Here is a 25,327-nt window from a genome sequence, read left to right as displayed (position 1 = left end):
AGACACACACAGGCAGAAGCGCCCACACACACACACACACACACACTCGCCCTAAACGAATGAAAGACTTGGCCGGGTTCTGACAGGGCGGCACTCTCATATGCCGTCAGGCAGAGACGAGTCATGGCTGTCCAGAGGAGTCTACAAACTAAACAAACACTGACAACACACACACACACAGGCACACACAGAGTTGCATCTTTGAGATCCCAGGACTGACTGACGCCATACTGCTGACGCTTTGCAGCCGGCAGCCATGATATCTGCCGGGTGGATTATTATAGCTCGCAGTAGAAGGAAGATACATGACACAGAGAGAGAGAGAGAGAGAGAGAGAGAGAGAGAGAGAGAGAAAGAGAAAAGAAAGACATATAATGATATGTAATGAGAGAGAGGGAGAGAGAGAGAGAGAGAGAAGATTGAGAGAACAAGAATGGAAGCATGATACGTTGTACTACAGTATGTTTCTTTATCACAAAATGCAGTCTACTATCCACGCAAGCAAGGTGATTGGAGTGCATGTTTTTGTGTGTGTGTGTGTGTGTTTGGGTGAGTGTGTGAGAGAGAGAGTGTGTTGCATTCCCACCAGGGCTGTAATCAAGTGGCATTAACATAACTAAAAGGCAACAAATCAGCTAATCAGCTGGCTGTGTGTAGGACAGAGAGAGAGAGGGGGCGGGGGCAGCTTAAAACACACACACACACACACACACACACACACACACACACACACACACATATGAAAACATGCTTGCATACAGGCACATTTTCTCTCTCTCATTCTCTATTGCTCTCTTCCTCACACATACATACAGACACACACACACATACAGACACACACACACATAGGAAAGGTTATGAGTCTCCTGGAGAAGCTCTTGGTAGTGAGATCTTAACATGGTAAAAGACAGGAGAACAGATTACATTTTGGGTTTCTTGGGATTATCCAGGTAATTTAAATTCATTGTGAAATTACTCCTAAGTGTACTCTTTAGTGTTACACTCTAGTGTTAGTCACACTTTGGTGCAAATCCTCTCGTCAGATATTAGGCTAAGGCAACCAATGGGCCAAACTCCAAAAAAGTAGTCCGAAGTAGTCCTTTAACATAACACAAGGACGCTGCCTTGTTTCCATCATGGCCCTTAAAAATGAAAAAGTATCACATCCCCTTTATTAGCTAGAGATTTTAGGGGTAAATTGTGGAAAAATTACAAGCAAACTGCCAACCATCCCCCTTGCTAATTATGACCAGTTTTCTCACTGTCTGTCAGTGTTAGGCTAATCCTAACAGAGCAGTTCTGAGTGTGGACTCCACATAATGCATGTTACTCCAAGTTGTTAGCTTCCATTTACATTTGGGCAAAGGCTGGCCAGATGAAGTTTGACTGCCAAAAGCTGTGGTTTGTAAGAGAATTTCAGAAGATGGTTTCTGATGATCAGAGCTTTCTGTTCTTTGTGCATGTAAACACTGATCCTATCTCACGCATGAGGAAGGGGCTCCCTTTCACTGTGTCTCAGCCCTAAATTCCAGTCTGTATCTCCACGCAGTGCTCAGTGATGCGCAGGGAGCACACACACACACGCACACACACACACACACAAACAAACACTCGCTCTCTCTGACATACACACACCTCAAACACATACACAGGCATACAAAGACATGCACACACATTTACACATACACAGTCACACATACAGATACATAGGACGAGAGATATACACGCATACACACATATACAGACACACAGCCAAAGACACACACACACACACACACACACACACCCTTGGCAGAGGGGAGGGAGAGGGTGGCTGATGGCCCAGATGACCCAGGGAGCTGATGTGGTAAACACAATAAGAAGGGCACAGTTTACGTCAGCAGCCAGTGAATGGGTTGCTAAAGAGACACAGACACAGCTAGACAATTGGACAACTTGAAAGACAGCGCAGTCATCGCAATTTTGGAAATCCTCCACCTTGCGTCTGTCCCGCTTTAGGACTGGAGGATTTTTCAATCAATTCCTCTTGAAGGTGGGGCATGTATGTACAAAACTGGGATTTCTATCTCGGTTCACTCTGTGGAGTTTTTTGCAGTTCTGTTATTTTTTTCCTCACGTGTTTTATAGGAGGATGTGAAGATATGAAGAGTTCTGTTCCAATACGAGATACCCACCATTTGAAAAAAGTGACATCTAGTCTTACAAAATAATTGCATAATTAAAACAAATAATGTGACATTTTAAAGCATGTTAGAAATATAGTATTGGAAATCAAACTCTTCATATACAGCAGGGACTGTAATTGGCTAGGACCGAAATTTACTATATTTTGTCTTAACCTTAGAAGACCCAGGGTCATTACTGTAAAACAGACTGGTACACTTCTTAGTTGCAGATGCATCAAAAATGATCCCAGGTACCATTTTAACTAACCCTAACCCTGAAGAAACCCTTGTATACACACAGAACTCCTGCCTAAGGAACCATTATATCCCTAACCTGGGATATAATTCCACCAGAATTTTCTCTCCTACATCTATAGTATATCCTATCTACCCTGTCAGACTTGAATGATTCAATAAACTAAAAAAAAAACCTCCTAAAACATTTGTTTTAGGAGTTTAAGCAAGAGAAATTAAAGATAAAAGGCAGCGGAGGAGGAGAGTAGATTTTTACCACTGTTTCCTGTAGAGAAAGAAAACAGAGGTAGAGTGATTCACATGAGACGGAAAAAATCTGGCGGCAGCAATGTTGCTGTGCGGCGGGTGACTCAAAGTCTGTGTGTGGTATTCATGCCCCCCTTTCTCTTTTACAAAGAGAAGGGGGAGTGATAGGGGGAATCAGAGGGAGAGAGAGAAAGAAAGAGAGAGGGAGAGAGAGAGAAAGAGAGAGAGGGAGTGAGAGAAAATGAGAGAAAGAGAGAAACGGAAAAAGAAAGAGTTAGTTGATGAAAGAGAGAGGGAGAGAGAGAGAGAGAGAAGAGAGGGAGGGAGAGAGAAAGAGAGAGAGCAGTGTTGAGCGGCACTATGCTTGAGCAGTCCTTTTGACTGACAAGAGAAGGACTGGAGACCTATTGTTGAAAACCCATTCCTCACTGTATTGTCTGACCTTATCAATGCAGGGTCAGCAGGAACAATGGTGAACGTTCCCATAAGTTCTCATTCATTCACAATATCCCAGGGGCAAACAGCAAACACAGGTGCTGATCATCAGTGCTCTGACAAAACCTTGTATCTGCAAAAACTTTCAGAGGGTTGAGAAATATCCCAATGGCTCCCATATTTTACCGTGACATTTTACCGTGCATTATCTACGGTTTGGCTCAGTTCCAGGGCTCAGCTTGCCAAATTTCCCCGTAAGTTTCTTTTTATATTATCTCTTCTTTTCTTAATTTGTTGAAAGTACTTAACACTTCACTTTACAATGACCTTATTCCAGTTTAATTAAAGTCTGTAGAAAAGTAATGTAATACTAAATAAAACTGTTAATACTGTACAAGTAGTTGCCTAATGCCCAAAATAGTATCACATTTCATTAAGTACAAACACAGAATTATTGTGTACTTAATAATACGTTTCCATAGGTCAACACACTGTAATGAGACCATTATAAAATTAAGTGTTCCCAAAATTAAAAATGGCAAAATTGTTGATATATACAAGGTTACTGCAGGATGCAAATATGAAATACTGCTATATTATTGATAACACATGAAAAGTTATGATGGCATCCCTTCCATTCCCTTTCAAAATCCTATGCACTGTTAAGTGACAGCACCCAGTGAATGGCATTGGATGTTATGTTATGTTATGTTATGTTATGTTATGTTATGTTATGTTATGTTATGTTATGTTATGTTATGTTATGTTATGTTATGTTATGTTATGTAAAATTCCTCATGGATTTTGGACTGATATGTTGAATTTGTATTCATTCCCTTATCATTTGTAAGACTTTTATCCATTTTACTCAAGGCCGAATAAAATGAAAAGGCAAATTCCACCTGTGCGATTAAAAAAAAATCCTCCTTTTGGGTCACCAGACGTTTCCTATTCATTACCGGTTATAAAGCCTGACAAAGAGAAGGCTTCTAGCCCTTCATCTGCCTCTTCACTCCCTCGCTCCCTCTCTCCCTCCGGCTCTTCACGGAGAACAGAGAGGAGAATCATTCAGTGGCTGAAAAGGTTAAAGTCTAGCCGAGGGCTGGAGTTCTTGCGTCTGCCAGGGGCACCTGAAGAGGGGCAAACATTTACCGGCAAAGAAAAGAGGGGGAGAAAAAAAAATCAACAGCCTGCCCAAGAGCTGCAGGGTCCACAGTGAGTGGTGGTGTAGGGCCCTTGGAGAGTTTGTCTTGTAATTGAGTCAATTGTTGACCCCCTGTTCAGCTTGCCTTGACGATTCTTGGGAGGAAAAGCCTGCGGAATAATAAATGTTCTCTCTCCTTCTCTCTCTCTTGCTCTTCATCCATCCATCCCCTACTCCTCCTCGGTCCCCCCTCCCTTTTTTTCCGTTGTCTCTGAGGATAATTGTGCTGTGAGTCAAAGGCAGTGATTTAGGGGGGAACTGTTCAGGGATCTGCTGGGGCTACAAGGGGAGGCTTACAATCTTTTCACCCAAAATCTTTCTCCCCCCCCCCCTCCTCCTCTTCACTCTCCCTTCTCTCCTGCATTCTCCTCCTTTTTCATTCCTCCTTTTGTTTGCACCGTGGGATGAATTTTAATCACTCCCTCTCCACCTCCGATCCCAGTCCCCCCTGTTTTTTTTTCCCTCTTTCCCCAGTCTGGCCACTCATTCCCTATTTCCAAGCCCATATCTAGCACTGTAACACCTTCTCTCCTCACCACCCCTCGACTGATAGGCCCCTCAAAGGCTCCAAGACAACATGGATACAGATAGAAGCCTTTGATGACGAGAGGAAGGGGGTATTTGTCACCCCGGGTTTAGCACAGACCAAATGTCTTTAACGGGCAGGGGGGGAGAGTAGAAGGGGGAGAGAGAGTGAGAGAGGGGGAGAGAATGACAAAAAGAGGGAGAAAAGAGGGAAGGGAGGGGTAAGGGGGAGACAGCAAGACAGAGAGAGGAGGGGCGCATTCTGTTTGTGAAGAGAGATCATTTTTAAATGCCTCCTTCATTCAAGAACACTTTGTTTGCACAAGGGCTCTAGTGTTGTGTGCCTATTGTGCTGGCTCATCCCGAGGGACAGCGCAGAGCTGAGCCAGGGAAACTGTTGTCATTCACATTTCACTCATTTACTAATTAGTAGGTGCTCTTCACAAGAGTGGCTTACAATATGCACATACAACTTAAAAAGTAAAGGTAAAGGCACACTATTGCAATCAGAGCGAGTATAATATTCGATAAAATCAGTAAATAAAAGAGAATACAGGAAGTCAGCCATCTTCTAGAACAAGTGCTAAGAGTAACCACAAGGATGCCGCGGCTAACACGTGCAGCAGGCGTCCTGACAACACCGAGCCAAACGGGGACACTTATGACAGCTTTTACAGGGTCCCACAGTGCTTCCTCACTTCCTCCCCACAGTCCGCAGGCAGTCAGCCGACACATTTGTCCCCGTCTTACTGCCCTGCACCAGCTGAACAACTTTACAAGGGAACTCAGGGGGTCAGACAACTCCTTGATGCTTTATGAGAACTTCAAACGGCGACGTAATGTACAGCAAGTGCAATAACCGATACAACAAGTTCATTAACCCAGGTGTACAGTGAACTCTTGAACCTTTTGGTAATGCTGTGTTCTACTAACTCGTCCATAATTGGATGTGTGTGTGTGTGTGTGTGTCTGTTTTTGTTTCCCTATGTGTGTGTTTATGTGCAGGTTTAGGTGTCTGTGTGTGCAGCTGAAGCACACAGTCATTGTAATCTTTTCCCTGTATTACTCCCAAGCAGCATAATCTACCTATTAGACCACTCTTGAGAGTGTGTGAATAAATGAAATGATCCCCCCTTTCATCTGGTATTATACAGGGAGAGAGTGGGATCCTAACTGCCTCTCTCTCTCTCTGTCTGTCTCTCTCTCTCTCTCCATCCGTGGCCCTCCTTGTGGAGTGTTTGTTAGGAAATCCTGAACAAACCGCGGCTGTTTGTTCTCTCTTTGTCAATGAGTGGTTTTTATAGACTTCTACTATTGACAATCGCACGACTTCTGTTGGCCTCACACAAGCTGGATAACACTGTGCAAATAGGTGTATGTACACACACACACACACACACACACACACACACACACACACTCTGTCCGAAACACACTCACAATCTCTCCAAATCACCCACAGCACACATTAGGACACAGAGAGGAAAGCTCCTTTTGAAAAGAAATAAAATAAGTACTTTCTATAACTGAGGTTGCGCATCTAATACTGTAATAGATCCACAACCTATTAGAGTATCTAATGAACTGTAAATTATATACAGTAGCAAGTGGCACATCTTGACACTATGGTGAAAGGCAGCTGTAGTGACCTGTCATCATCACCATTCACGGCCATTAAACGCATTAGTATGACTCCAGTTAACTCTGCATCAAATAGGAGAGCGGAGGGCTCGCTGTTTCCAGATTCCTTGGCTGTGACTCAGAGCAGAAAGAGAGAGCTGAGGAAGGGAGGTAAAGAGAGACCGGGGAGCGAGAGACACGAGTGAGAGTGGTGTGAGAGAGAGAGAGGTAGAGAAAACAGAGAGGGAGCAGGGCTAACCCATGTCAATGGAGGAGATCATGGATGCCAGTAGGGGGCTCAGCCTTCAGCACAATAGACCCCCGACCGGGCCAAGACCCTTAATACCCATACTCCCATTTCACACATCTTTTCACAGCACCCATATACCCCCCCCCCCTCCACCCCAACCAAACACCCTCCAACTCCTGCTTAACCCCCCCCACCACCACCACCACCTCGACACTCTGGCCATGCCCCCTGATTGCAGCACAGCGACAATGGCGAGAAAGCCGTGGTGCAACTAGGGGCCGTCCTGAGGCTCACACAGGGGCCATCAGGACACCTTGTCTTTGTGTATTGGAAGACAATAGCTACATCTCAGGAACAGCAATAAAGGCTTCCTCTGTCCTAGCGGGGAGCTGTTAAGAATGACAGGGGCCTCCAGTGTCAGTGGTAAATGGGTCATTATCATCTGATCTGAGGTGAAGTGTGGAGCTGATAATGAGTCCATACTTGAAATCACAGTTCCTGGTGAGAGCCTGTTGTGTTGCCACTCAAACGCGTTACGACTGTTAAAGGACAAACGGTGTGAGTCAAATTTGAATTGAGGAGAAATGGAGCCTCCACAGCCTGATTCTTTTTTTCCCCCAAAATATTTTTTTTTACATCATGTTTTACATCATGTTATGACAGCTTGCTGCAATATCCACTGATATCCCATGTTTGAAAACGAAACCAAATATGAATACTTTATCGATAACAATAACTTCATTACTGTCCTTCCTGTTTACAAGATCCATCGCTAAAATATTTCAGAATGACTTCAGACCGATTATTTATTAAAACTTTCAAAGTATTTTGGGTGTGATCCGGCGCAACGAGAGAGACATACAAACATTTTTCTTCTGCCAAAAGAAAACATCTTGAAAAAACTAATCGTTGGGAGTAGGGAGGAAAAATATACCTCAACATCCTGGGCAGTTCCAAGGGAATTCTGGCTCAGGCCCAAACAGCGGAAAGAGGGTGAAGAAGGCCGGGCTTTGTGGAGAAAAGGGATAGGGAGCGTAGTGAGGAGTGGTAGGTAGCTTAGAAACGAATTACATTGGTTAAAATGTGGCTTTTCGCATCAGGCTTTGAAGAAACCTCTAGCAAAAGGGAGATTTTTTGTATAGTGCAAGCAGCCATTCTTTGAATCTGATATTGGCCCTTGTTTTTCCCATTTAAAGTAGAAGCAAATTCTGCATCAGGAGTTCTCTTTTTTACTTGTGTAACTAGCCCCTTTGCCGCTGAGAGAGCTCACTGCCTCAGTAGCCTGAGGACATTATCAGGCTAACAAACTAGTCTTTAGTCTTGACTTAGCTTAGCTTCACTAGCCTCTCAACGAGGCTGCTGGCCTCCACTCAAGCAGACCCCCTCCTCCTTTTACAAGGCCCTTCAGTGGCCGGCTGGTTGCTAGACAATGTGCTTGGTTATGTGGGTTATGTAAAGACCCTCCTGCACACAAAAGCCAATGTGGGCGCCTGTTATGTGCAGCTCTTCAGAGCCCCGGGTCAGTTAGCAGAAGAGCTCTGGCGCTAACACTCCAAGTTAAAAACGTTTGCTCTTCAATGTGTTTACTAAGAGGAGAGGAGAGGAGAGAAGAGGAGAGGAGAGATGGACCAGTGAATTATCTGCTATTTGCTAATTCCACTTCCCCTCAACTTCCCAACCCCTCTTGACTGAGGTTAAAACAACTCCCTTGTTGACCTGTGGGTGTATTAGAGGGTGTATCAGCAAAGGTGAATGTGTGTGTGTGTATGTGTGCGCGTGCATGCACATACATGTACATGTGTATGCTTGTATTTATGCGTTCAGTTTGGTATTAGAGATTCTCTCACTCTGGATCCATCAATGAAGGGAAACATAATGTGTGTGTGTGTGTGTGTGTTTGTGTGTGTGCATGTGAGCGTGCGCTGGTACATAGGTGACAACAGACAGAAAGAGCCCTCCAGGCAATGACATGGTGGTAAGCCACACACCTCAGACACACCGCTAGTCTGCTCTGATGGCCAACCAACGGGGGAATGAGTCCTGAGGTAAAGCAAGCCACTGTGCGTAAAGGTTCAACTTAAAGACACACAGCTTTGCTTACATAGAAATACACACAGATGCTGTTGATGTTTGCATACCGCAGACTGTCTCTTAACATACTGCCTGTGAGTGATCAGGCATGACGTAGAACCGCATAAACATGCCAGAACCCCGACTGTGTGAAATTATAGTACAACACAGTTCAGTTTCACCATCCTAATCTTAACTACGGAATGAGTTTCCTCAGCCCATAAAATATGATTGTGAAAATGTTTTAATGTGAGTGCTTTTTGACTGGAACATCTTGTTATGACATGAAAAGACCTCCCGGTTCACTGTTACAAAATATGAAAAAGACTTTCTTTTCTGTGTACATGAAATGCGCTCAAAGAAAGCTGATTCTGGTTCTAAAATGTAAATATCATCAGAAAGGAAAACATTTAAAATACTGACAAGGTTCAAAGTTGCAGACTCATACAGTGGTAGTCAGTGCTGCAGGGTTTTCCAAGCAATATATTACTCTTATGAGAAGAACAACAGTGCAGCAGCAGCACAAAAAGCACATAAAGTAGAAACTTTTCATTGGCTACATCTCTCAACTTATGGGCTTTTCTCATATGAGAGCAAATATGGTGACTGAGTGCAAACTTGTTAAGTTAATTTGATTGGAATTTCACTAATAAAATCTCTATAATATCTACATCTCTAACATATGGGAGATTGTCATATGACAGAAAATTTGCAGCAAATTACAGCACTGGTAATCTTGTGCAGCCATCATGTATACATGCTGTTTATTTTCCACTGCAACAAGAGACAGTAAATGTTTTACTGAGTCATTTAAATTGCAGAGACCATCTGCTGCTATCCCAGAGATAAAACTCACAAACAGAAGGTTTTGTTTAGGCAACCTGAGATGAACCTGGACCGCAGTGAACTTTTACTAATGAATTTAAGTTTTCATCATGTCCTAGACAGACGCCTCCACCCACTGAGAGAAAACACCCACATGTATGAACATCTAAACACACTTACATACGCAAAGAGACAGAGAGACACACACGCTCACACACACAGAGAGAGATACACATAGACATATAGGCACTTACACGCATACTCACTCTGACACCCAATCACCCTCACACACACTCAGTCTGACAAGCTGGAGCATGTGTGACAGAGCTAGTTGGTTGGAAACAGACATCCCTCTGCCCCCAGGCTCTCATCTATCCCACAGGAAGCTGGAGTGTGAGCCGGGACACACAGGGAGAGGGAGGGAGCAGCCACAGGGAACGAGGGGAAGGATCCTCAATTCACCATCAGCTGGAATTACATGCTGATGCAGCTGTTTATTTGTAATGCCGTTATAAAATAGTTTTTTTTTTTATGTTACTCATGTTACTTGATAGTAGTTTGATGATACTTGATGATAGTTTGAAATATAATGTACAGAAACAAGTCCAGTTTATCTACATATTTGAATTGGTATAAATGCATCTTATTTTTTAGATTGTTTTCATGGTGTTTTTGCTTCATATATCAGCGTACAGTGGAAAGAGACATGGAAGATATGAAAGAAAGAAAAAGGGGTTTGGTATAGGACAAAGGTCAGCAGATTCAAGTCCACAACATCACATGTCCGCAGTATGCAACTTAACCCACTGAACCACCAGGATGCCCACTGTCATTATTTCACACTCCTATGACAACCATGAGGCATAAATCTCCTTGAAATGACAGTTAAAGTGTCTGCGCTAATGTAATGCGTCTCTCTGAAGCAGAGATTGGAGGGGGAACCGGTCTGGAGCTGAGAGGGAGAATGAAGCGCTGACCTTTTGGGGAACCGCTTCCACATAAAGTATTGTGACTATTTGCTTTTGAATCCCTGCTCATTCTATGCAGCCGCAATTTTCTCTCCTGTTTCCTGACTGTTCGGTCTACACCAAGAACCATCTGAAAACCAATAAATTCCTTAAGGACAATGGACTGCAGTGACCTTCAGGAGTCAGAATACAGTAGTTCACATACATGTTAGAAGAGTGACTTTTTGGTGCCAAGTGGCGGTGTAGTGACTAGGACTCAGACCTTAGATTGAATCTCACCAGATATTTGTCTCCTCTGTCTTCCCTAATCTGCCTCCTATTTAGTTTTCCTACTGTCTCAATAAATAACAACAAATCTGAGGGGAGAGGACTGCCCACTCCTATTTTAAGAAGAAAAAGTGTGACTTTTGTGTCCTTTTTTGTCTCATATGAAGATACAATTGTCACTTCTGCTCGCATTTTGGAGGACAGTAACCAGTGTAGTGATTTCATTCTCCAGCCAAAAAAGCAAATAACAATACAGTATTATTCCTTCAGTATTTTGTGACATATTATCTCTTCACTAGACATTTCTGATGCATGTCTGCTCTGATTAGCTTATTACACACCACCGTAACCTGTACTAGAGACCTGTCGATGGTGTTGCAGTTCCTTGGTTGCCAATAGACGTCAATAAGTCAAAGATTACTTAATGCCCCTTTAAACTTTATATAATTTAAGCAAAAATACTTTAGACAAATTCCTTTAAGTATGGTGGACAGCACTGACCTTTTGACCCCTGCAAATTACAGTACCTGACACAAGCTTGGCTGCAACGACTCTCCAGGGAACTGGACCCCAAAGCTCAGCTAATCACTAACAACTTCCCTCCTTACACAACATCCACATCCGCGACCCCTCCCCCACTGTACACCCACACACACACAACTAACACATACAATACATAACATTCACACAGACACACACTGCACACACGTGCTCACCACATTTCTGTTCCGCAGCTGTGCAAGAAGACAAGGGTCGATAAATAACCACTTTGAATAGGATCCTGTGGGTTTCGATATTTGAAACTTTTTAAAATCCGGGGATTGTTCTCTACAGCATGAAAAGCTTCCGTTCATATTCCAAACGAAGCTCTACTCTCACCACACTGAGAACTCAGAGAGAGTATCTGACAGTCTGTCAGCAGACTGGGGCTCTTTAATGGACTACAGGTGCCAGCTAATAAGGGCCAATAAATGCGCCACAGCAGAACAACTGCCTGTCCCACCCTGAATAGAAAAAACGGGAGAATAGTGATGGACAAGGGGATTTTAACTGCTGGGAAAATAATCAGCAGTCAGGAAAGTCTTGACCTGCTGCAGAGTCATCAGTTTAGGAGAAGCTAACGTGGGACTGGATGGATGTCTGTTGTGGAGAGACTGAGATAGTTATTTATCAGAGTTCAGAAATATAAAAATGGGGTTATTTCCTTCATATTAATCACAATTTAATATATTAGTCAAGGTCCATAAATTGTTGTCTCATCTCATAGGAACAAATTCAGACATTTTCTTTCTTTATACAACTAGTGGCATACAGTGTACACCAGTTTTCTTAAATGTGGGGCACAAAATGGTGCATGGTACTAAAACTGTTGGGCCTGCACAGTATATTCAGTTAATACAGCCTGGGTTTGTCATGTGAAGAAACCCTGGTGTATCCATAATTAGTAAGAGAGAGATTTAGTAAGGGGAATCATTACTCTGATTAGAAACCCTGAGCTCTGACTTGGAAGTACAGGTAAGGTAGATAGCACCTGAGCAGCAATGAGGCTCTATCAGTGGTTCTTGCAGTTTGGTCAGGTGTATGTGTATGTATGTGTGTGTGTGTGTGTGTGTGTGTGTGTGTGTGTGTGTGTGTGTGTGTATTGTAGAAGAATTAACTCTAAACATGTCCTGTAGCCACCTATCCTCTGACTAACTAAGGCTTTACCCATAGAAACAATGGGATCTAGATAGGACTCTGTTAAGTTTGCCAACACCTTTTAGGGGCTGAAACCTCTTTCATAGGCTACCTTTATATGCGCACACTAATGCAATAATTACCAATAGTCTGAGTAAGACAATAGCGTGAGTAAGCTGTTTACTTATTCTATAAAGTCACACCTCCCCTAATAATCCAGTTTATATGTGACATGTGGATATTGTGAGTATTGTCTTATGTGAGTTTCATCAACTACACAGGCACAACTTGATCACACTTTAATAAATGCAATTAAGGTGTGTACATGTTGTGACTGGTCTGGTTAATGCAAGAAAAATTGGAGCACTCCAAATATGTTACTGCAGCTACGCTAGGAACATAATCACACTAATGTAACTGCAAAATGGTGTTTACATGGGTCCTGCCTTATTCACATTTTTGTCTTAATCAAATTACAGTCGCATTTTTTTGTGTGCATGTAAATGTGGTCATAGATGTCTCTTCTCACACCACTACACCTAAATTCAACTGACTGATCACAAAGGAAAAATACCCACAACATATACAAACTAGAGTTCATTACTCCCATTCATTAGGACTTCAAGTGTTTGAAAAAGTATAAAGATGTCTAACATAGTTTTTACATTCACATAAGTATGATGTATAGAGAAATGATTAGACAGCCTGATAGAGTTTGCCTCTGAAAAGAGAACTGAGCGTGGATCCCTGTTGACCTTCTGTCTATTCAGCGGAGTCTGGTCGTATAAGCCTGGCATAAATGCCCAGCATGGAACCTCGATCTTCCCAGCAGTCCCAAGACCAAGAAACTCACTCTCACAGCCTTTCCCTTTCACTGTATTCTGCTCACACACACACACACATACACACACACCACATACACACACACCACATACACACACAAAGAGAGTGTCTCTCCCCCACCAGTTCCTCTTCCGTTGTCTCACGCTCTCCCCAAACTTTTGGTAGCAGGTGCATTTGTGCGTCCTCCTGTCCCGCAGGCTAGCCCCACTCTGCGCCCCTTGGCATAAAAAGAGGGATGAGAGCGAGGGAGGACATGTGGAGAGGGGGAGAAGCATCAGGAGAAAGATGTGGAGAAGGAGGAGGAGAGGACAACACCCTCGGACCTGAAACAACAACAGCTGCGACAGCCACATTGTCATTCCAACATTTGTTTCATGCTGAGTGCAGCAGCAGGTCATTTCACGGCATGGGAACCACAGATCTCACTCTGTTTTGCATCCTCACTCACTCCATTTTGCATCCTCAGCTGAACTGAGCTGAATTCGTAATAGGTCAGATGCAAAATACGCAGTGCAAAATGGGAGCTGTAGCATTGGGTGAGTACAAAGGATATTGGGCAATATTATAGGGGCCATGATCACTGCGTTGTTTTGATAATAGATTCTCTTTTCATTTTACACCCATCAATAAATTCTCTCAGTCCATGCCCCATGACAAGGTGTGATAACATTCAATTACTCTCAAACAGTAGCCGTCTTCAGTAGTGGGGGCATGGTGTGAAACCCACCACATCCAGCACACCCGCATCCATCCAGTCACAACACAGAGGTGAGCGGGTCTATGCCTGGAGAAACGGCCAGCAGAGAGCTTGGTGTGTGGCCGGAAACAGTAGCTACTGATGCTGAGGAAACAACAATCTGTCCCAGTGATTTAACATCAAAACATCGTTTAAATACCAGCTGTACTGTGAAGTCACTTTACTCCTTTACTATCTATCTATCTATCTATCTATCTATCTATCTATCTATCTGTCTATCTATCTGTCTATGATTCTACTCTAACATAAGTTCTATGTATTATAAGATACAGATGTAAGTAAGCTTCATGGACGGTCACCCACACTTTTCTCAGCAATATGTTGGTAATGTTGTATGACTTAGTAACCCTGGGCTGCTCCTAAATGGGAGGCCATGTTTCATGTTTCACTACACACACTATAATCATGTGTGCCTTAGAGACCTTCTTTACTGGGGCTCTTCTTGTTAGTTATTGGCTACCAGGAAATGAAGGCCCTCCTCGTGTAATTAATGGGCACAATTATGTAATTGAGGAGGGGTCTGCAGTTTTCTGCAAACAGGACCAGATGTCCCCTGGGCCTGCCTGTTGAGAACTCAGTTGTTCTGGTCACTTACAGTGGGGTCAGCACCCGTACCAAGACCTAGCCCAGCCCCCTGCAGCTACCCAGACCCCCTTTTCTTTCTCTTGTAAATAAAGACTTAATGGTTTACAAGTCTTCCAATAACCGTAATACCTTCAGAGCGAATTAGCTCGCAAAGCAGCCAGACACACAGGCTGGAGTGAGCCGAGGCTGCAAGGCAGAAGGAACGCACCCAGATGCATTTCTTTTCAAAAGCACATCGTTGTTGTCGTTGGGTGAAAACCTTGTTTTCATGTTTTAACTTCAATTAAAGGATTGCATGCTCCTCTGTGGATTGAGAAAATTGTACAAGCCTTGGGTTTATGAAACACTTTCAAAACCAATTGGATTAACTGAAAAATGCCTAGCCATAGGCTAAAAACAAGGGTGTTTTTCTTAGATACTGAGAAGCCGACATTTAGGATATACAAGGTTTTCACCTGACAACAGTGACATGCAGCCTTGGGTAAATATTAAATCTGAAGATAAATGTTCCCTGTTACCACATAAACTATTAGTTCACTTCCTCCGGGCCTCTTGTTGCAGACTGTGTGTGTGTGTGTGTGTGTGTGTGTGTGTGTGTGTGGATTCATGTGTGTGTGTGAACAGGCTATCATGGTGAACTAACTAACTAACCTCTAAGTCTTAACTTTAGATGATTCCTGTGCTGCCAGCTGATTTACATGCTGCTGATGTCATCCCCGCTGTGTGTTCAGTCCTACGCAGTTACTGAGGCAGGGAAAACCTCCCTGTTTCAACAAGTTGGAGAACCTCAACACTAAACAATCCTTTCAATGTCAAAGTAGAACACCATGTGAGAAAGACCTCAAACTGATTTATATTGTTTAATAAAAATGAAGTCAACATAAAGAAGGGAAACCTCCTTGTTTCAACAAGTTGGAGAACCTCAACACTAAACAAATCTTTTTAATTTCAAGGTAGAACACAATGTTAGAAATACCTGAATTTTATTGATTCATCTTTGTAAAATTATGTTATCTTCTGAATTTTTAAGACGTGTTGATGAAACACATTTGATCGGTTGATCTATAAAGTTTGCATCATACAGTATGCTTCTTGCTCTCTACACATTTATTTTTTCTGAGTTTAAAGTACATGTAATCTTGAACTAAAACAATTGGACCTTTCTGCAGTGAGCAGTTAGCTCACATCCAGCCTTGAATCTCCTCTGTGAAAAACAGTTTGATAGCTGGTTGTTGAGTGAGCTACTCTCCTTCCATCCTAAACATGGGGGAATCTATGTGAAGGCTCGATGTGGGCCCGGATCTTTCTCATGCTGAGCAAAACAAACAGTCAATGCTGGCACGAAATACAGAGGAGGCAGAATTATGCCTTATCTGATCCAAGTTCTTGGGTTGAGACGTGGATCGCCTCGGCCATTTCACATTACATGAGTACAATCTCTACTTCTTGACTCTTCAAGGTAGAAATCTGACGAATCCTGGAATTTCTTTCACCTTGACATAGTCTTCTAATTGAAAAAAAGTAAATCTGATATAATCAAACAATTTTCTCTCACATTAGTGTGTTCACCACTGTTTTCTCAAAAACTAACAAGAATGAACACAGTTATGTAGTAGCTTCCAGCAACAATCCAGTGATAAAATCAAGAAAGGCGTCATAAAAATGAGAAATATCATCTAATACACTGAAAACCATGGTTTCTCAATGTGTCAAAAAAGTCACTCAGTGTAGTTTAGTCGGGCAGGGCCGGGCCAGGCAGCCAGGCAGCCAGTCAGGACGGTTGAGTTGTAAATGTGTTCCAGCAGGAAAAGCCAAGCTTCAGAGCGAGGCGAGCAGTCTGGAGTCGGCAACTTTCCCCTGCTCCAGCTAGCGCACCGCCCTCCCTCCCTGCAGCCCACCCAAGAAGCAGCCCATGGGCATAAATTTGAGAGCCTGACTCACTGCGGATTTAAAACAATCTGCATCTCTCTCTCTCTCTCTCTCTCTCTCCCTCTCTCTCTCTCTCTCACTCCTCCACTCTCCTTCTCTCCACTTACTATGAAATTTTTCTCTCTTTCACCCTTACTCTGTTTGGCCCTTTCCTTTCCAGCAAATCCCACTGGTAATGAAAAAAAAAGCTCTTTCTCAGTGCATGCCAGTAATATTATTTTTCTAAAGGCTTAATTAGGTTTGTCTTTGCAAATATTGCAGCGAATGGACAGGAACTGTATTTTTGTGTGTTACTGTAAGTGGTTCTTCTTGTAGGCTGCTAGCCATCTGAAGAAGACAACAACAAATCTTCACTGAAACAAAGTTAATTACATCTCACAAAACATAACCTTCCAATAGTTTGTTGTTTCCTGAAGGGAACTGTTTTCTCAATAACAACTTCAATAGAAAGTAGACTGCTAGTTTCCATTTATGTTTTATGGCATTGGACCACAGGGAACATAACTATAAACAATATTTGATGCTACAGCAAAAAACATCCAGTTGATTCATTTCTGTTTAGGCTATCACAAAACCAACAAAACAAGTACACCACATCACTTTTGTGACTGTTTATCGTGTAGCTGTTTAGCCTAAATGGGTTACATTTGGTTGCAGATGCTTCTCTTCGAAGAAAGATTTATCAGCCTGTTTGTGCTATGAAAACAATCAACAGATGTTACTTACAAATTAAAATTAAGGTACGAACTCATCCACGGATCATCAGTGAGAGTCTGTGACTTTCCATATGGAACCTCAAGTCAGATTAAAGCTCTACGAAGACTGAACATCATGTAAAGTCAGTTATAGTAAATATCAGGCGTAGCTTTTTGACTGAGGCTGCAGTTACCTTTGACCCACAGCAGATTCATGTCAGTGTATCAGTGACGGGGTCCGCCTGCATTTGGCTTGCAGGGGTAGTAAGTCATGTGTGTGTCACTCTGCTACGTCCATGCATGTGCACGGATTTCCTGTTCTGGCATCTGATCTGGTTAACGTGGCATCAGCAAACTACTGTAGCTTTTACTACTGTCACTCACAATGCAGGAAAATACAGTGAGAATGGGTGGGAAAACAAGACAAGAGAAGAGAGTGTAAGACAGAGAAAAAGAGAGAGGTTGCGAATGGGCCAAACAGAAGAGAAAGGATGAGAAAGTCAAAAAAGCTAGGGGCAAACTTGGAAGACATAGACTGAACTGAAGACGTGGAAGTGGATGGAGTGAGAAATAGCAAAGAGAGGAGAGGAGAAGAGAAGACACGCAAAGAAAGATAATCTTCCTCTTGCCGGACATTGTGGGTCTGGCAGGGACGATCGACTGACCAAGCGATTCCTTTCCTCATATAAATATGAAGCAACAATACCAATGTGGTTTGAGTCTTCCATTCTTTTGAGTTGCTTTATTATAGCTCTGCAAACCTGGAACAAATTGAGACCTGCCTCAATTTTAAATAAAAAAAAAAGACTAAAATTGAATAGACTTTTTGAGTATAACAGCTTAGAACACTTTTTAAAACTTGTAAACACCCGAAAATGAAACACATTGCAGAGCACTGCATATGTAACCACAAATGTTAGTGTTACGTAATGAGATTAATATGCTGAAACTCTTTCAGTATCTCCGCTGTATACTGCATGGTGAATATGCAGTATGGACTTTCAGACCCTCCAAAGAGTTGCATGTGGAACTGGTAGGGTTAGAGCTGCCCAGGACATCTGCCAGCCCAAGGATCTTAGGATGTTATCTCATCTCAGATAACAGAGTTGTTGTCCAGAAGGCCCATCATAAACACACGCAACATGGATATGCCTCTCTCTCTCCTTCAGTGTCTCTTTCTCTCTCCCCCTCTCTGTCTCTCTCTGTCTCTCCCTCTCTCTCGATGGAAGTCGGAAATAATTATTCCGGCAGTAAAATGTAATAGCTTATCACATAAAACTGTGCTGGAAATTTAGTGACTTACATACAAAGTGCTAAGGAGTAATCAAGCGTCTACACTGACTACGAGTTAAAATGAGAGATTGCGGTTTTGTTGGATAGAGAAGAAAGGGCGAGAAAGGGTTTTGGTCTGGAGCAGAGTTTCTCCCAGGTTTTGTTTTGCTTTGGTCAAGTGAAAATCTGCATAGACCATATCACACCAAACTCTCTATCATAAACAAATTAATTTCTCTTTCGATGGAGTGACAGCTCCTCTAGGCAGGATGGCCCTCCCCAGCTATGTAAAGGTAAGGGAAACAGCAGTCTGAACGTTTTCCTGATTGGTGGAGGTCAGAGGGAAGCAGGCAGTGAGGAGGATGACCGTCAGAAACAGTGTTGTAATTACACTGATGATGGTGGCACTCGAATGCACCGTGGCCATGGCAACCTGGTGAAATAATAAACATCGCCTCCTCTTCGCTTTCTGCCTGCCGACAGGACGACACACACGGCGTGAGTCATCAGCTGCGGAGAACACACACATTGAGGCACACACACAGGTACACACTCCCGCAAGAATATGAATGCTCTCGGTGAATGAACCTGAATGCACATGCGCACACACACACATGCAAACACACTGACTATTCACTCAGTCTGAGATTTCAAAGTGTTACAACACATTCATTCAGTTATCACTCGCTCACAGTGAAGACTGCAGCAATTACATCATCATTTAGACCCACTCTGATTGAACCTGATCAGTCAACTGAATCTGAGCACTGAATATGATGCTGAAAAAACCCAAAGACAGCCCCAGTCTCCTCTGCTCTCCTCACACACTGCTAGTGTTTCACCTGGCCTTTGTCGAGCCTCTCAGAATCCACAGCCTCCACCATGTCGCCCAGAAACCCCCATCACAAGCTCATTGTTATGAGCCGAGCTAACATAACAGCAGGAAATGAGTAAGGATCACTGCGGGTTGTGCATACGAAAGCTATTCACAATCTCACCTGGATCCTATTACCACTAGTTTGATTTCTAATATCAACCACATGAGACGATAGTTAGCAAGTCGGCGTGCCTGGCTGCTTTCTTTGCCATGCAAGCACACATACACACACACACAAACAGGCGAATGTATCAAAAACCGCCACCCTCATTCAAAGCAGAGGAGGAGGAGGAGGAGGAACGAGGGGGAAGAGAAGAGACTCCGCCTGTTACTGTCAGTGGCGTGCTCAAAACTACATCACACACACACACACACACACACACACACACACGCCTCAGGCACATGCTTCCACAAAAACACTCATGTACATACCAAACATTCACATGTACTGCGCACAAGATACAACCAACATCACTCATGCTAGTGTTTGCTGCCACATATGACTTGACCATTTTGAGGCTTATCTCATCTAGCATTGAGGTACTGAGCTAGACGGAGGCTAAACATGAACATTTAGTTCAGACTACAGAAACTTTCAGCATTATTGATTTCTGATGAAGGGACAACAATTGATGAGCTTCTTCGCAAAATGAGATAACTACCATTTGAAAAACACAGACGTCCAAACTGAGATATCTAAATAATGATCACTGGTATTAATATTCAATATTGCGTATTATTGAAATTATTAGTCATTAGTTATGGACCCTTACTTTTAAAATAGTTGCATTTCAGAGGATGTAATTGTCTGTACTTTGAAAACATTGAGCAATAAACATGAGCAAAGAATGTTTTATCCAAAGTGGACATATATAGATTTTTGGAATGATATACTATGGCTTCCATTTCATATCATCCATCTGTTTACTAAAATAATTGTATTTTGGTGAAAAATAGGTCAGCTCTTTCTCATTTTTGTTTCTATAGCCAACTAATTTTTTCTTCTCTGTCACCCGCCAATGGTATAATGGATGGGAATGGTCCAACTAACCATGAAAAATGATTTTCAGAATATTTCCCATGACTGCAACATTTCCCCATTCTATTATGTGTGACCTGTGGCTAATGCAATTCAAGCTTTCTAAATGTCTAATGCCTTTGCCCTCTGGTGTCAACCCACTACTTAGTAAAAGCCCTGCTCCTCCCCCATTCCTCTGTCCCATCCCAGTGTCAATCTTTGTATTGAATGTTGTATTTCTAGGAGGGGCGTTTCTCTACAGGAAATTCTGTGAAATGATTAGTTCAAGCTGACTGTATGCAAGAATTATAGCTACAAGAAAATTAATGTTTAACATTTTTAAGGACAAAGCCGACACTTCTTTTACATAATAATTCTGTTTCTTCATGTAATGGTCAGACGGTTCAGATGTGCAGACTATGGCCCAAGTGAAACCACGAAGTGTGTGTGGTAATAACCACAAAAACAATCCATGCTCTGATCTCAAGACAAAGACTTCAACAAACAAGGTGTCATGGATGAGGAAAAGGATTTGCAGAGAGGAGGGAACACAGTGAGCAGAAGGCGATTGTAAAGCGAGAGGAACACCATGCAGCAGTTTGAAAACAAACTCAATCCAACGAAGCGAAATAACCTTAAAATACCAGGCCTTGACACTAAAAAACGGAGGGAGCAGACCACCAAGCCTCCCCGAGCCTTGAAGAAAAAGAGGGAAACTAAAAAGACGAGGAGAGAAAAGAGTAGCAGGGGATAAAGACAGAAAGAGAGCGGGCTCTAGCAGCACTCTGTGTGTGTATGTATGTGTGTGTGTGTGTGAGTGTGTGTGTGTGCGTGTATGTGTCCTCTGGAGCATCCCCAGGCCCGTCTCTCTCCCCCTCACCCTGTTCTCTGCGGCCGAAGCCCGTCAGCTCTGCGCTAAGGGCCTACAGGCTCGGCCGGGCCGCCACAGACAGACAGCTGCTATTAAACCCTGATTGTTTCAGGTTCACAGGGTGTGAAAGGGCCTGATTGAGGGGCTCTGATCCCAGTGAGGGTGGTCTCTCTCTCCTTCTCTCTCTCTCTCTCTCTCTGGAAGGTGGGAGGAGGGTGTTGGGAGGAGGAGGAGGAGGAGGAGTGGGGGACGGGGATTGCAGGCATCACGTGACGCATGTTCCTTGCTGAGCGGACCAAAATGGAATCTGGACAAAAACACACCACTTGTTGCTGCCTGCCTCTGGGTGCGCGTGTGTCACGTGACTGGCGGTCGATAGTGCCAACGCAGAAATTAAAAACGTTGTCCACATCATTTAATGCCCGAGAGAGCCATTACTAAGAGTCCATGTTGAGATGTTTTCTATTCCAGCTCTAGCTCCATGAACTCCTCTTCATCGATCACATGCAAGGCATTGCATCTGCATTACATTTTGTTCAGTATGACCACAGATTGAACCCCACCTACAAATGCTCCACCTACCTTTGTTTTTGCTAGCATCAAAGGAGAAAAAAGAAAGAATTAATTTCACTCTGTTCAATTGTATTCAGCTGGAGAGAGACTTATCACTATGCTGACTGTGGCTGTGATAAACCAGATCGGTCCTCTGTCTTAGCTGTCCTGGGATTGGCTATAGGAAGACAGTTCCTTCCTGTATGGTCTATTTGTTTAAGAGCATTCCCATTAAGGAGCCTTTTGGCCTTAACACACTGATAAAGACCAGGGAGCGTGAGGAAGCTCCCCTGCAGAGCTTTTCACACATGGCCAAAGGACAAGTGCATTTTTCTCCCTCAAACTCTCCCCCCGTCTCAACCTTGAGAAGGGCCCGAGACTGCTTACAGTAAAAGTGCTGCGGTGGTCAGTGAATCTCTTGCTGCTTCTCTGTGATGGATTATGTGGCCCATGTTAAAAAAGCAGAATCCATGTTGCATTGAATATTTATTTGCCAACGCATTTTATTCCCCTGAAAACCAAGGCCTTGTGAAGTTTCTGTGAAGAATCTAATTACACTGTTAACACTACTTCTATAAGTTCATCATTAACAATAATGACCTATGACTGAAAGGATGAATTTGCAGTGATTTGGAAGTTAATGCAATATCCACAAGTTGACTTTAAACTCTCCGAATGATTCCTTGTCCTTCCCTATCACGAATGTGTGTGTGTGTGTGTGTGTGTGTGTGTGTGTGTGTGTGTGTGTGTGTGTGTGCATGCGCGTAAGAGAGAGAGTGAGTGAGTGTCGTGTGCAAACGCTGTTTAGTAAGGTTGTGAGTTTGTGTACTTAGCACTTCTCACTGTCAGTTTGGAATAAATAAGTGTTTGGCTGTTCTATTGAGTCCAGTGTTGACGCTCTTCAGTACAGGGCCACTACAGAGACCAGCAGCCTAATCTTCCCACATTAGCAGCTAAAGTCACCTCTTCTGGAGATAATTACTCAGATTATACATAGATTATGTAAGATTTCCCTCAATGTTTTTTTCCCCTTTTCACTCTTTCTGGAAAGAAAGAAAGAAAGAAAGAAAGAAAGAAAGAAAGAAAGAAAGAAAGAAATTGTGATTTGCAACTAAATAATCAGCCCAGCTCTCTATTAGTTTAGAAGTGTTCATGTCCATTCGCCCATGACTGACTGAAACAATTATCAATCAATTGATGGGGCATTAGCTGTAGCTTTCTGCTCTTACACTGTGCTCGCTGATGATGTTGTTCTGTGGGTGTCCTGACAGAAACTCACATTTGGAAAAGATATTGGCACCTCAAGTATTTCAGGTTACAAGAAACAGCTGTTCTCAGGCGGCCCTACGACCCTCGGCTGCGCCGGATGATTTTTAACTGTGTTGGCAGTCAGACCCCTAAAAGAAGCACTTCCCAAAGAGGTGGAGGTATAAAGACAGGAAAAGGGATATTTTCTGAGGTCTAAATTCAGACACACTTTAGTTCGTGCCAGCATAGTCTCCACATCAGCACAATTGGATAGAAAAAAACAGGACTAATGGTTTCCACAGAGTTTTAACCAAATGGGTGAATCCACCAAAACCGGTGTACCGCAGTGATTGGCATATTAGACACTTTAGCAAGTTAGTAGGAAAGATAACATGCAACACAATTACTGAACCTTGGGGTTTACAGGTAATATGAGTGATACATTTTACAATACTTCCAATGCGTAAAAACGGCACGCATCATCACCTCTTGTACTGAAGTGATAAAACCAACAGAAGGCCTGTTATCTCATCACTAATAATAACAATACAAGCATTTGCCCAGTTCAACAAGGACGGAAATTATTATTATAATTCGGAATACAAAAAACATTACTTTCTCACTGTGAACAAACTCGTACATAAATATTTAGCCATCATCCGCTGTGATTTCAAACGCGTATCTGAGCAATCATAAAAGCAAACGTACCTTAGGTTAATGCAAGAATATTCTGCATGAAACTTTTTGACTTGATTCCCAGTCCTTAGAAGAGCTCAGAGGGTTCGGGGACTGTGAAAGTCTGAGAGTTTCCAATAAAGCCTCCCCCCCTCTCTCTTTCTCTCTCTCTCTCTCTCTCTCTGTGTCTACTTTCTGGCAGACGCACTCAGATGGAGATGACTGGATTCTTCTAAAAACCGAGACTTTATCCTGTTTCACAAGTTCTTTCCCATGGCTTTTCTTCAGAGTCGCTTTAGGCAAACGGTGACAAAACTGTACCCCATGTTCGGCTACGGAGTCCCGCAAAGCTCCGGAGTTGGTCGCACAGCCAATGCGGGAATGCGCACCCCCTTCTCCTCCTCCCTCCTCCCTCCCTTTCTCCACAGTCTGTGGACCACCCCGAAACAGGAAGTTCACTTTTTGTTTTTCTTAAAAAAAAAAAAAAAAAAAAAAAGAAAAAGAAGAGAAAGAAAAAAGACCATGCTGCTTGGATTTTTCTCCTCAAAGTTAACATGTAGCACAGATCATACACCCAAAGTGAATTAATCTATTACTAATAAAATATCAAAGTTGGGCATATTTGGTATTCATTGTAGCCTAACTGAATACACATATATTCATAGCGATATATATTAAGACATTGCAGCATGCATTTCATATATATATATATTCATATAATGCCTGTATGGACATAGCTGTGTCTATAAAAAGTGTGGCCCTATCTAGTAATTAGGATAATCCATCTATAAATGTTTCTGTTTACTCTAATGGTGTAACTTCATAGGCAACTTCTCGGACAGCGTGTGTGGCTGGCTACGTGTGGGGATGCTGCAGATTGCTGCGCCTCACCAGGCTCAAGTTGAAAGTCCACCGCAAAACCCGGAGTGGAGTTCAGCCAGCCCATCCCAGGACTTTGGTAAGGGTGCCACAGGCCTGGAGTGCGCACAGTTTACACACACACACACACACACACACACACACACACACACACACAGACACACAGAGTCAAAGGAATATTATTGTGCAATAGGGGGATAGGGGGAAAGCCTCACTCATTTCGCCACTATTATAACAGAATTTTAAGGTATTGTAAGGTTTTATTGCTCCAAACTACTACTACAACTATCCGACTTAAAAATGTAAATGTCTGAGATGCCTACCCTTAATCTAATTGCCTGAGATTCTTAATCAGCAAAGCCCTAAGTGCTTGATTCCCATCAGCTTTATATACTATTAGCCAACTGTATATTGTACTGTATGTGCAACTCGCTGTGCAGCATTAGTGCACACGAGTATCTTAATCCAATTTACAGAACATGAAGATCACCACACAGCAGTGCAAACAAAACCAGCTAGAAATGTAATCAACATTGCCATTTAAAATAAAGGACTATGCTTTTTTAATTTTATGCTTTTGGAACTGATAGCATTTTTATATAATGATATATCCACAGGA

The 25,327-nt window shown here is 42.8% G+C and overlaps 1 protein-coding gene across 1 annotated transcript in view; it reads right to left on the bottom strand.

Moving 5' to 3' along the window:
* gli1 (GLI family zinc finger 1) overlaps positions 1-24,000 on the bottom strand; it is a 49,570-nt gene extending 25,570 nt beyond the window's left edge. Inside the window, exon 1 of the mRNA XM_071528085.1 lies at positions 23,863-24,000. The gene's annotated coding sequence lies outside the window, so the exon portion shown is untranslated. The remainder of the gene's footprint in view (positions 1-23,862) is intronic.
* Positions 24,001-25,327: the final 1,327 nt, after the last annotated feature.

The sequence above is a fragment of the Centroberyx affinis genome, unplaced genomic scaffold, assembly GCF_046629955.1.
Source record: "Centroberyx affinis isolate AG114_WGS23_722 - 3 ecotype Tasmania unplaced genomic scaffold, CSIRO-AGI_Caff_v1 ptg001613l_1, whole genome shotgun sequence".
In the NCBI taxonomy this organism is placed as follows: domain Eukaryota; kingdom Metazoa; phylum Chordata; class Actinopteri; order Beryciformes; family Berycidae; genus Centroberyx; species Centroberyx affinis.
The sequence above is the reverse complement of the archived record's forward strand: the minus strand, read 5'-3'. Positions and strand labels throughout refer to the sequence as shown.